The following is a 13985-nucleotide window of genomic DNA, read 5'->3' as shown; positions in this document are numbered from 1 at the left end:
CCCCTTTAACACATTTCACCATGTTCCCAGATCTCAGTAATTACTTTGGTGAGTGCAATGCTACCCAAACAATTTAAAAGGCCCAAGTTGTTATAAACCATAATGATCCTTTAAAATTATCCTCTGACTGTCTATGTTAACATTTAATCCAATTTAACTTATTCCGAATATATATTTTACTTCCCGTTCAAGTTTTAACTTGAAAGTAAAACGTGCGGTTTAAGTTGCACCTGAATGTCTGAAGTTGGGTCTGAACTCTTCCACAACCCACAAGGTGTTACCATTATGCGATGATGGAAATGTTAACAACACCAACAAAAGCTCTGTGTGCTGCTGTCAACCTGTCTCCTCCCACGCATCACCTTTCACCTTGCTACGCCCTCACACCTCCACCCTTTTTTATTCAGCTGATAGCCTGGAAAGAGCTGGCCTGGCTGTGTTTGGCTGGCTTTGTGAAACAGTGAATTAGAGGCTAGGGCTTTGGGAGAAGGGGTTGAGGTATCGTGGTGAACACTTTTGCGAGACTATGGGAAAGGCGCCTTGTTTTGGAGAAAAACCTCTGAGGCTCTCTGGGGGCTACGATGGGCTGAGCCTGGTTGCGGTTTGTAACATCAAGCTGTTGGATTTGGAGAGAAAGTTCCAGACACACCCCCACCCTCAACACTGCTATCCCCCTTTTCCTCATGTCTGAAAATGTGTATCCCAGTAAGAAATTCAAGCAGGAAGCCCCCTCCATATGTTTTTCTTCAGCTACCAGCTTTGCTCCCATCCTCCGTCTTCAGCTTGTAGTTGGCTCCTTCCTCACTCTTCTTCTCCTGATTGAGGAGTCAGACTTCGGGTAGTGGTAAGAGGTGCCGTCTTGGTCAAGAGGGAACACACACACGCACAGACGTCTACATGTGACAAGCCCCCGCTAAACAATGGCTTTTGGCTGAGGAAGAGGAGGGGGCGGAGGGGCACGGCGGTTTCTTGAATGGCCTGATTGGAGCATAAACAGCAGCCCAGGAAGTGCTGAAGTAAGAGAGAGAGAGAGAGAGAGAGAGAGAGAGAGAGGGGGAGAGAGAGGGAGGGAGGGGGAGTAGGGGAAGTGTGCAGATCTGCTGGGAGAGAGCAAAAAGTTTGGGACTGCGACGGTGTGTTAGTTAGTTTGTGTCACTCTGGTTGTGTCCAAGACTGTTTTCTATCAGGACGAACTGAAGAGCAGAGAGCCAGAAAAGAAAGGTGAGTAGCTGCATCTCATACAAGAACACACTCACTCTCTCACGCAGATGTGAACTTAAAAACGCACAGATGCTCACTCAGCTACATGTGAGTACAAACAACACCCATTTTCTTCACTGTCACATCCCTCTGTGGATTCAAACCGATGTATTCTAAGGCAAATATTCTTGCATCACTTGAGGAGTGGCTTGTTGTTATTATTGCACGCAATGTCAATGTTAAATTCCAGAGGGTTTTTTGAATGGCACACAGCGTAGTGTTCATAATGTGTGTGTGCTCTTTGCTGATGGTTTCCCCTGGCTCTGAAAGCTGCTTGTTTTGCATAGCTGTTTTTGTGGTGCCTTGAACTGCAGCCAGCTATTCAGTGTGTGAAGCAAAAAGGGGACCATCTAATGTGTGTGTGGCTGTGTCTAATTAAGCTAATGGGGGAGACGAGTGGTGAGGGTCAGACCATGAGGGGCTGAACTTGAAAACATCACGGTCACTCTCACAAAACATAATCCAAACTGTTTGTAACATGAATCGTCTACTCTGCACTCTACAGAACTTGTCTTTAATCTTTTTCACTGCTTCTGAATGTCCCTTTTCTAGATCGCAGAGGAGTGACATTTGTAGATAAAAGTAGCTGATTTTAGATCAGATTTACTGTAGATTTGGCTATGTATGGTGCTATTTGCTCTCTGGATCAAATGAATTGGTTTATTTCCCCACCGGGAGATGCTGCTTTTCTCCTCTCAAAGTGAACATCAATGTCAATTCGCAACTTCAAAGACACGGTGTTACTCACATGTCACATAGATTCATAGGCAGAGCAGTAAACTGTTGTAAATAGTGATCTCTCTTTTTATCTGAGTTCTATGCCTTACAGTTACTACTATTTCACTAGTTTATCACCACTGCAAATAAAACATCATTTTAAGCATTTTGCTGTCTTAACAAGCCTATTTTCCAGTCTGGAGCTCTCCAATACCACTTTAACTTTTTCCACTGTATAGTAGATTTACATCTGGAAAAGACTGGCCTGCATAAGCAAATGGAAAAATCACACCTAATTTCACAGCCATTCACATGTAGTTGTTTGATATGAATTTCAATGTCTAACTTGGTTTACATTTTTTTGAATCATCATTAGTCATCAAAAATCCAGACAAATCTAATAGTGTAAATAATCATCAAAAGCAACATCCTATTAGAAAAACAGAATTTTGTACGTAACACCCTTTTGCAGCCCACAATTAGCCATTTTTTGTATTTAATTCTGGGGTAATACAGATATGTTAATTTCCCATTAGGCTACTTTTTAACAGTCAGGTGTTCAGTGATGGTTGTGATTTGTTGTGTCTCTTTCAGCAATGAGTATATCAACTTCAGCTCCCAGGTCTGAGAGGAGTGCCTAGTCAGAAAGACAAATGAGCTTGCACCCTTGCACTCTTTCCAGAGCCCCCTGGACCTCATCCTTCATCGCTCGCTCCGGCACTTTGACAGCATTTGACTGTCTCTCACAAGTTTTCTCTCTGCTTTGCTGATGTAGCGAGTTGTCAATTTGTCACAAGACCAGAGGAAACTGTTATTACCTCTAAGGCAGTGCTTTGGCTGCCAGTTTAATTCAGCCAAGCTATTTGTCTAAATGCTAACATATGAGGCACAGTGATTTTGGCAGTGTTTTTACAAGCAAAGGCACACAGTAGCTTCTGAACATATGCCTACATTTGTCTGATATCATCATGGTACTCTAAGGTTACGTCTTGACCACTTGATTACCTTGCTGGACTGCTCTCTTGCGTCAGCATCCAGACATAACAGATCATGTCTGGATCTGAGCAGGAGATCAAGCACTAACCTGGGCCATATGTATTAGCTGATGCAAATCTGTGGCTGTGGAGTTTGATGGCTGCCACGGGACATTGCGCTCGGTGGAAACACACCTGGCCAGTGGCATGTGGCCGAGCAGCGCTGAAGCCAGGAAGGGGTGAGGGGGAGGGAGGCCTGACCAGGTGTTTCTCCTGCGAGCTGTCTGCACTGTCATCCCTCATTGGGCCCCGAGCCAGCTCACGCCAAGGCTCACTGAGCTTCAGGGTTTGATCAAACCTCATTACAGAGCTTTCATTTCAGCTCTGATTGGTGGTTGAGTTATGGATATGATAAAACATTCCCACTGAATGAAGCTCCTGAAAGTGCATTAGTTTGTTTGAGTTTGTAAAGATACAGAAAGAGATAAAAAGACAGAAAGACACAGAAAAAAATGCTATTAATGCATATTTCACTTTTAAGTTGAAGCAATATTATAGGTTCAGCTAACCCAAATTACACAAAAAAAATGGGACAGTAAAGTGTCCACTGCTGGTATCATTTTAACAGTTCTGTTCAGTAAGCTTTTTAAGATTTTTCCTGAGGCAAATTATGTTCTCAATTAGCTGCTATTAACTCATATTGTCCTCTAGGAAGATTTTCTATCATTTCAGCAGCTTAGATCAGAAGCTATCCTTATGGCCAAAACAACTTGAGTCTAATAGAGGTGGGATGATTGCAAGGTAATCCGTCTAAATCTCTATCATATTAATTGACTTCTACTCGTTGTATATTGACCTCATTTTGAGCTAAATAATTTTATGTGGAACAGTTGCAGGCAATCTTGTATTTCTGCTATGAAAGTACAGTATATACCACCTTATCTTGCCTGCCACCCTTTAAAGGAGCAGAAGATAAGCCCTTTCTATTATACACATAGACTTTTTGTGTTCCTCTTGGATGCAAGTGAGATGACTTTCATTGAACCGATAATGTCAGAGAAATGTGACAGACCAGCAGAAAATGATTTAATAAGGATTTGTAGTTCAACTAATAATGATTCATTAGTGTCAGTCTCAGTTTTCCCTCTTTTCCCATGCCTTTTTTTATATTCACCATTGGTCTGAATGGAATTGAATAATTGTTTCAACCACTGGAAGATATCTAAAGCAGAAAAGAACATTCAGCTCCAAGTAAATATCCTGGATGCAAAAAAAAATCTCTCCTGCAGAGTATTGCAAATGCGTTTCCCTGATTTTGTCTCTTATTGTGTGCTGTTGGGCAATAGTAGAGGCTTATGTTAGACCTCGGCATTTGCTGCAGTCGATGCTGTAGGCTTTTCTGTGACAAGGATTATCCACAGAGAGAAATCATGCTTCCTGTCGTGATGTTGGATGCTGGTGGAGCTCATGGAAAATTTGCCAAGACATAACATTAGATTTTCTTTGTAGGTCTCACTGCAAAGAGAATGTTAGAAAAGTCACTTTAGGTTAACCTACTAATGGGTGGATCCACAGTAAGACAACTGTAAAACATCTGGTAATTGGTCAAAAAAGTTGTTTTTTAATTCAGGAAATGAGTCTTCATTCTTGTCCTAATTAGACGACAAACACAATTTCATCTTTTTTTTGACGCTCATAAGTTTCAAATACTTCACTGACTCCACCAATTCAGTGAAGTAATTTGTTTTACCATCACCTCTCTCTGGCAGTGATGAAAAGGGGGGTAAGACAAATGTTCCCCACCCACAGGCTCACAGACAGAGGCAGGAGAGGCTCAAGCAGAAACTGTTCTGACACTCTTCAGTCGCTATTAACCCCCATCCCCCTCAGCTCTTTTCTCCCAGTGTAAACATCCCTCCGCCTCTCTCGTCATCTGTCCACTCCTTTAGGCATTTGGTTTGACGTGGTGCCTCCCACAACACACAAGAACGTATCAGGACTGTTTTTGTCCAGTGACAGACATGCTTTGTTTACACATTAACAGGAGTTGTATGTTTTTGTCCATCCGTCTACAACTGTCTCTACCCTCCCCGCAAATTGATCATGAGGCAAAATGAGAGTTGAATGACAAAGAATGAGGCCAGGTTAGAGGGGAGATTGAATTCAGTGCACCTGTAATTATAATTTGTCTCTACAAATACCCTTATGTGTCAGGCCTGTAAAACTGTATGTGCACATGTCAGTCTCAATCTTTGAAAGTGTATAAAGCACCTTTTCTGTCCGCATTAAGCATTGTTAATTATGAAAAGTTTGAATTTGATTAGTAAAGCTGCCTAATCCCAATAAATATGGATGAGACTTCTGTCCTGAGCAGTATTTAACAACCTGCAGTGTCTTGACCTTTTTCCTTAGATGTTAGCTTTTTTATGTTCTCTATAGACCAATTTGGCCGCTTGCTAATGAGTCATTATCGTGAAATGATTTCATAATTACCACTCTGCCTGACAAACTTAATACACTCTCATTTAGCCACGGTTCAGATTAAAAAAGTCTTATTCCTAAAAAATATTCTGTAAAGCCTGTGACACACAGGATGTTTTCGTTAAGCCGGGCTATTCTAGGAGCAGCAACTACCTTAACTCTGGAGTTGGAAGTTTTGAGGAAACCTGTCTTCTACTTCTACATGGTCTGTTTTGGTCTGTTTAGAAAACTCCTTCCTGCTCTGACTGATAAATAGACTAGACCATGTAAATACTGGAAAGAGGCCCAGAGGAGCAGTTTAATGAGTATCAAATAAAACCATTACAGGGCTAAATGTAATGCAGATATACAGAAATAGTTGCTATTTTTGCACCATGTATGTATATGTGAAGGTACAAGTCTGTTTACTCTGAGGACTTTATTCAAGTGGTAGTAGGATTATACAAGTGTGACACCTCTTAACTTTAAATCCGTGCTGCAGTTGGTAACAGATTTTGACGCACGTGATAGACGCAGAATTTTGTGGCAGGGACGTTTTGTGGCAGCAATGTTGATCACTTCTCAAACGGGTGAATAGTGTTTTTGTTGGGGACAATTTTTAGTCACAGATTTGATGTGCTTGCTAGTATCTAAGGCACCAGGATAGTGTATAATGGATCAACTGAAAATAAACTACAGTTCCCATGTTCATTATAATGAGAAAAAAAAATATTTCACCTAGAGGAACGTAGAGGAATAAGCTACATAGGTAATACTTGTTAATGAGACCTATTTATTTATTGTATCATTGGTTTTGGTCTTTTCAGTGGATTTCTTGACAATAAGAAAATCATAAAATATCGCTAGATGCAACATACTATCATATGTCTCATTGAATAAGACCCTTTTCAGTATTTTTTTTTTTAGCTTTTTTCACTCCAGATCTTCTTCTCCAGACTGCACTCCTGTGCCAATGAGCTATTCTACCCCAGGCTCCCCTCAGAGTAATGAAAGCCATCTTGTAAAACCTGACATTTTCAATGTTGCATTGAGTCTTTTACCTTTCTGCTTCATCTCAGTACTCTGAATAGGTAACATCTTAGCAGTCTTTATAGACGAAAATCATAATAGGCCTTAGGTATTTTCCATTTTAGACTGCCCAGTAGTGACAGGGTTCTGGAGTTTTTAGCCTAAAAGCTCCTTCACAACATTATATTTTAAAGCTCATCTTTACAGATATTATCTATATTATGGGGCAGTCATTAGGTTTACCAGTCTATCATTACATTTCCCATAAATGGGGGGGGAACTATGGCTAGTATTGGTTTGCTTAGAGTTTCCATTCCCCCAAGATCCCACTCTGCTTCTACCTTAAAATTCAAGGCCACAGAACATTCCACCAAGTTCTGAACATTTCCATTAGTTTTTATAATGGCAGGAAGAGGGGAAACAGCCCCTTAACACACACATTCCCCCACACACCAACATACAGTTCTGTCCCTAGTGCCCTTTATCACCTTTTCTTAGCACTTTGTTTCGAGGTTTCCTTTCCGTCAGGTTTTCCTTTCTAAGGAGCGTGTATCCTCCCGGCAGCAACACAACAATGCCTCGCTTCATTTGAGCTCCCGATTCCTGAGACCACTGGAGCCAATGGGCTGCTAGGCACATGCTAAATCCATTAGGTGGTAGATGACGGTGGTTAGCCACAGAGGCATCGCAAAATAACCATCTCACTATGTACATAATGAAGCCGAGGGAAGGGAAGGGATGGGGCGCTGTATCAGCTATATGCGTGTGTGTGTGTTATGCAGCCGTGTTGAAATGTGGCGAGTTGCCTGTCTGACCAGTGGACTGCCAATCATACAACAAGCCATTCAAAAGGAGGAATGTGCTTTACATGGTTTGTTCACTTATTAAGATATCAATTCATATTACCCTCTGTTAAAGCTTCCTGTTAATGTAGCCAAAAGCTCCTCAGTATCTGCTCAGGGCAGACGAACAAATCCCAGCCATGGTTGAGGAGGCCTTTTATTATTAGACTCAGACACATCCCATTTGGTCTCTCAGTCAAGCTCAGACAGTTTGATGGAGGACTCTCTGTGGAGCTGGAGAATGACTTAATTACAGTCACTATCTCAATCTGAACTTACTGGTAGTGCATCCATAATGCATGTCTTACTTGGTTTCATCGGGCCCCAATCAGTCGACCAATAATCGTCTAAACTAAAGATGATCTAAAGATGAGTTTCGTTGCAGATGTGCAGCAAGGCATAATGTGCAACAATGGGAAGCAGGCGTTTTTATCTGTAATATGTGTATTATTTTTGCATTGTTTGTAATACTTGTATAGACTATAATGTCAAAAGGTATGTCAATTTCCCATTAAAACCAGGGATGCACCGAATCCAGGATTCAGCTTCGGATTCGGCCGAATATTGAGCTTTTTGATGGGGTTCGGTTTCTGCCAAATCTTAGCATTTTTTTCCACTGAACCCCATGCTTGCACTACGCGCGCTACACTGGTCGACGTACTGACGCCGCCGTTGATTACGGAAAGGTGTTTACGTAGGTGTACGTTCAATGCAGTAGGCTGTGAGAAAGTGAAAATGGAACTCGTGAGCAGAAAAAGTGTTGTTTGGCAGTACTTTCAGTCAAAAGATTTGAGTTCGATTCAAGTCGAGCTACATGTTCAATTTGCAATGCCGATTTGTCTCGTGGTGGCAAAGACCCTAAAAAATACACAACATCGCTGCTGTTAAAACATTTGCGTATGAAACATCTGAAAGAATACGAGTTGTGCATGAAGGAATCTACAGACAGCAGCCAAAATGCTGCAACTTCAGGTACGGCAAAGGTTTACTATGTTAATGGACTGAGGATGGGAGTAGGAGTCGGTATTCGGTTTTGGATTCGGCAGAATATTAACCAGTGGATTCGGTATTCGGCCGAACCCCAAAAATCTGGATTCCGTGCATCCCTAATTAAAACTTTGTTTTCCACTTGGGGGCAGCACAACAAGCTGTAAATACAACATGACATTACTTTATAAAGTTGACATAGTTGTGTTTCTGGCCATCTGACAAATGTAAATCCAATATTCACTCTCTTTTAGCTCTGTTTTTGGTCTCCACCAACTTCTGTGTCTTTAGCTGCTAAATTCTCCACTATGTTTTTCAGTTTGTCGCTATCTTTGCCTGTCTGTCATTTGTTGATGGGCAAGTGGTGAACAGTAGGTTTATTAGAGCTTTTCCCCACTGAAAACAACTTTCTGTTGCTGCTGGAAACAGGGTTGATGTGAGCCGTGAGACTGAATCAAACAGTGAAGCTTAGGGGGAACTGGAGAGTTGGGTGTTAATTCTCTGTGGATTTATCTCAACAACCGACTCCTTTCACATTACTAATAGTCATTTCATTAACTATTCACATAAAATAGCAACTTAAAGGCTAAGGTGACTCCTCAAACTGCTAACTTTTTTTATTTATTATTTTTTTTATAAATGTTGGCAGTCTTGAAAAATAAAAGGAAAGTTGCCATACCAACCACAAACATTCTTGTGTTCATTCTGTAAATCCACTTTGTTACAGACATTATTCCTGGTATGACATGCGGCATGCGGCAATATTGTTTCTGCTGCAATGGTCTCCATTCTGTTATTGTGTCGTTGTAAACTCTAAACCAAAAATTATTCCATGTCACTGGGGGGAATCTCTGCTTGCTGTTTTTCCAGAAACAACCGGTTCATTCTCTTTGGACTATTAACTAGTACACTTTCTATGGAGCAGCTGCAAACTTCACACTTGATGACAGCACTTAGTTTGACAGTCGGTTCTCTGATTTCCAGCTTCGGGAGAGAGTTTTTCCTCTGATCAGAATTTGTCTCGACGATAGGAAAAACATATAAGAAATGTTAACTATTCCCTTTTAAGGTTCTATGCTGCACTGCAGTTGGAGGTCTACAGCATGGGTTTGCAGCATCTACAGTATCATTTCCATGTGGGTTATGTGTTACACAGTATGTCCCAGTAAGATGGATTCTGTGCTGCTTTGATCAGGGTAGAGTCCCCTCGCTAATCCGCTTGAGCTCTGGATGTTTGCCCAGGACACATACACACATACACATACACACACAAACACACACACACACACACACACACACACACACACACACTCACACACAAATTGTGATTAAAAAACAGATGTGAAGGCCTAGCCAAAAAGATGAAATGGTCTGAATAAATCAAATGGGTACACTGACATAACACTCGGATGTTGGACTACACATTTGCGTGTTTAAGTATACTGTGCCATTTGATTTGAGTAGATTTTGTATCTGTAGTCAAAGTTATCCCATTACACTTGTAATTTACATTAATACACTACATTAATTACACTTATGTCTTGTAGTCATATATATATATATATATGTACAGAATAGTGAGTGTGCTCTTTATCCAGAGCAGTCATAACTAACTTAATGATGTCATGCCCACGTGGATTCCCATGTCTTTAGTAACACCTTGTGGGAAAAATACGAGCATGATCTCTGATCCATATTGTAATTACAGCTGCAGGGCACAGACAGGATTAGGAAATGTAAATGCTGTCCTCCTGTCATTTCTCCTCCTATTTAGGAGCCATTTAAGAGTTCTTAATTGCTCCAGGCTTTACTGTAAATCTCTGTTCCCTGTATTTGAGCACTAATAAATGGGTGGGAAGAGATTTTTATCTGGATGCATGCAGCTGATGAGCGGAAAGGGTGTGATTAAAAGATGGGGATGGAGAGAAGAAACAGGAGGAGAGAAGAGAGGAAGGCAGGGGAAGAAATAAGGGGTGCTACTTGAGTACCTCCCTGCATTACATCACTGAGATGCTTCAGCACTGATGACATCGTTGGGCTGGGAGGGGAGGGGAGGGGGCTGGCCCTGGGGATGATGTCATTAATAACCAATCAGAGAACTCCGAGCCCAATGGAGTCTGGCTAGCTCCTGAGGCTGAAATAGTTGGATCTCTGAAAATGTCTTTTCCCCCTCTCAAATCACGGAGCCTTTGTGTCTTTTTCCTGAGGTTATTTTTAGACTTGTTGTGTTGAAACAAATATATTTCAAACCTGTTCCTGCCTCTGCCACAGAGCAAAGGGTAAGCAGAGCTGGCTCTCCCAAAGAAGAGAGAGCCATGTAAATATAGCCTGAAGGGAAGTAGCATTTAACTAACTTAATAGCACTTGAAGGAACTGCTTTCTGCCTGTCCTCATGAATTGACCAGTTTCTACTTTACCATGTTTGGTATGAACCAAGCAGTGCTAAGCATCAATTTCAAGCCAGGGAGGTCATGCACTGGGACATTTTAAATTTACTTTGACTGTTTTCCTTAAGGGCTGTTACAGTGGGCAGATATATTTGTCTCTTTAGCTGCTAAATATTCACCAGCTTTTTGGTCTGCCGATGAGAGTTGTTGGATGTTACAAAACAGTAAAGTTTTTGGTCATAAAACCAAAACACTAAGCTGAAGAGCTCTAATACGAACCTATGAACTGAGGGGAACTGGAGAGCCAGGTGCCAATTCTCGTCACTATTTGTCACATGAGTGACCCATTTTTACATTACATGTAGTCATTTGATCCATTGTTAATATCAAAATATTGATTAGAGCAGCTTTAAAAGTGTGACTTTAAATGTCTCGTTATACTGTAAGGACTCCCAGTGCCCTACTACCTTGCCTGTTGCATTCCCTCTTAAATTTTTATAAATAAGGCCGTTAAATTAGCCTGCTTTGCTGCAAGGAGGAGTTGATTACAGTACAGAGGCCAAAAACATAAAAGGTTATATGATGCCAGGTAGCTATTCCATGTACACAGAGTAAAATCAATCACTGGCACTGCTGTGCAGTTAGCATTGTGCCCACACACACAAACTCCCTAGCCATCCATACACCCCATGACCTGATCCCCGTCTGGCTGTGCATTATGGCCCCACTGTGGTGAAACTATTAAACTTTGCAGGCGCTCACTTTTTCTCCACCTCTCCCATGGGAAAGCTGCAACATTTCCGTTACACTATAATAAAGCTGTTTCCTTTCTTACTTCCCCTCAAGTTGATCACCTGCATTCTTGAGATTCCATGTAGAAATCTCCTCTTACAGTTCTTGAAAATATACTGTATGCACACCATGTTTTTGTGTTTTAATAAAACTACAGATCTTTAACATTACCATTTTTACACAGAGCATTGAGGGGAAATAATGCACTTAGCCTACAATGTTACAGTTTAAGGATGCATTTTCCACCCTCTGAATAGGCCTGGCCAAGCTGATCCACATTCACAAACCTTCCAAGCCCTTCTGCTCCACAGAGCCTTAAGCTTGGATGCAGTCCACCCACTGACCCACACATACACACACATCTATACCGGGACACACAGCCATAGACACACGGACAGCACACAGCAGCTTTCACAGATAAAGACTAGGACAGAGGCACTAGTGTTCCCAGGACTCTTAGAGTGGCTCCCCCCTTAACAGGGCCTATTTCATAACCCTCCACCACCTGCATCACTTATCAGCTCCAGCAGCACTCACCTCTCCAAAGCAGGACCGTATGGAGCCACTCAGTTTCATCAGCTCTCTGACACACACAGTTGTAGACACTTGGAGAATATAATGTAAGCGGAGTATTTTTGAGGTGTTTGAACAGCAGATCTTTATCCTCCAGGCTAATATCATACAGTGAATTTACAGTATGGCAAATGCTGATTTGGTATTATTTGATTTATTAAGACATTTCCTTTTCATTGCATTCCTGAGCTGTTGGGTAGTAATACACTTAAAATGTACGCTGGTTACGCTGTGCTAGCATGCAGAGAAAATGGAAGAGGAAGAGATACGCAATGCATGGGGGAAAGTGAGGAACCCATGATTGACTGGCTGGCAAAGTCCGGGCTCTAAGCTGCTTATCACTATGAAGAGAATCAATTGCAGCGCAATCACTTTTTAATAAACTTGTGAGAGAGCAGGCATATTTTAATGAAGGCCATGTGCAGGCTGAATGCATAGTTACCTCACCGCAGCAAAGGAGACTAAAGTTGCTTTAATTTGCTGTGATATCTCTAGTGGGTCTTCATGTACATGTGTCCTAAAATGTGTCTTACTCCATCTAATTATTACCAGATAAGAATAGCAGATGCCTATCAGTATTTTAAGCCTGTTTGTGCAAAGTAAGCCATATCTTTTATTTACTGTATGCATATGTGTTTGTGCTGATGTAACCTGTGTGTATTTTTGTTGCTGTGTACACTTGTTTTGAATTTGTTGACAGAGAAAACTTGTCAAAACAGATAAGAGATATTTTATCAACAAGCACACAGTTTGCGAGAGGCCTGAGAATTTGACTTGTTCTCACTTCATGCCGTTCCTGTTGCAATACCTATGCAACATTCTGCAGGCTGATGGACCGTCTGTACTGAAAGTCTGTAGGCAGATCCACCGTGCAGTTATCATCACATGGCCAGAGTTCAGCAGAGAGATCATGGCTCTCTTGTCAGGAGAAAATCAGCAAAGTAGGATTTTGATGGAGTGCCATGCAGCTACTGGCTTTATGGATCAGTACCCCCCCCCCCAAAAAAAAGTCAACTGCTAGTTTATTGAAAGTTGTCACCAGTCACTGGCCTGGCAAAATGTATTGAAACTCAGACATCGAATCGGCACTAGTATCAAAAATGCAAACCCTAGTCACACTTGGTATCCTGTTAAAAAGATGAGTTGCTCACAACAGGGATTTGGTGTGATTAAATCAACTGCAATAGACCGTTTCTAGCCCAGTGCACTCGTATCTTTTTTTCCAGAAAGAGAGTTCAGGGTGGATCTCCTCAGGAGATTCTGGTCCTCGGGAGGTTGCAGCGGTTGACCTAGAGTAAATTAGATTCCAAAAAAGAAGTTTAGAGAAGACGTAGCATTCCTCCTATCAGGCTCCTGGGTAGATGTCCTCCTCTCAGCTGCAGCTGTTCTCAGCATCTCTCCATCCCTCCCCCTCAGGACGCCACTGGCCTCACTGTTGGCCCAGAGACGGTTGTCAAGGGAGACCCACAGACATCTGAGCCGGTGGCTAGGTTGACTTACACCTACTCTAGCCACAAGTTAATGAAGTGTGCACACTGCTGGGGTTTACTGGCATACACATGTGCGCATGTGTGCATACACACACATAATTGCACACAGAGACACACACTAACAAACACACTGGTTCATTAAGCAGCACTTAGTGTCTCAGTTAATAAACGACAAAGGAACCATTGTAGAACTTATTTCCTTGTGCAAGATTGAGGAGGCACACATCGTCTTATTTTCTCGTTCACACATATACAGATGCACACCCTCTACACATAATTTCCCACTGTTCATTGAACATCATGCCTGGTGCATCTTCAACAGCACCCCCTGGTGCGATGAAAATGCAGTGCCTCTCTAAAGTAGCAACAACTTGTTTAGTATAGAGAAGGCAATAGCTTTAGTTAGTTGATTTCGATTGATCTGTTGCTGATGTGTGTCAGAGAGGGGTAGCAGACAGACATGGGGTCTGTGCT

General features: G+C 41.8%; 1 protein-coding gene across 20 annotated transcripts in view; it reads left to right on the top strand.

Moving 5' to 3' along the window:
• si:ch211-285f17.1 (sickle tail protein homolog) overlaps positions 1–13985 on the top strand; it is a 110241-nt gene that overhangs the window by 43134 nt on the left and 53122 nt on the right. The window contains exon 1 of one of the 20 annotated variants that reach the window (XM_031304878.2): positions 1042–1221. The exons of the other annotated variants lie outside the window; for them this stretch is intronic. The gene's annotated coding sequence lies outside the window, so the exon portion shown is untranslated. Of the gene's footprint in view, positions 1–1041; positions 1222–13985 lie in introns of those variants that run through there. 20 annotated transcript variants of the gene reach the window in all.

Source organism: Sander lucioperca, chromosome 23 (assembly GCF_008315115.2).
Source record: "Sander lucioperca isolate FBNREF2018 chromosome 23, SLUC_FBN_1.2, whole genome shotgun sequence".
NCBI classification, from domain to species: Eukaryota; Metazoa; Chordata; class Actinopteri; order Perciformes; family Percidae; genus Sander; species Sander lucioperca.
The sequence above is the reverse complement of the archived record's forward strand: the minus strand, read 5'-3'. Positions and strand labels throughout refer to the sequence as shown.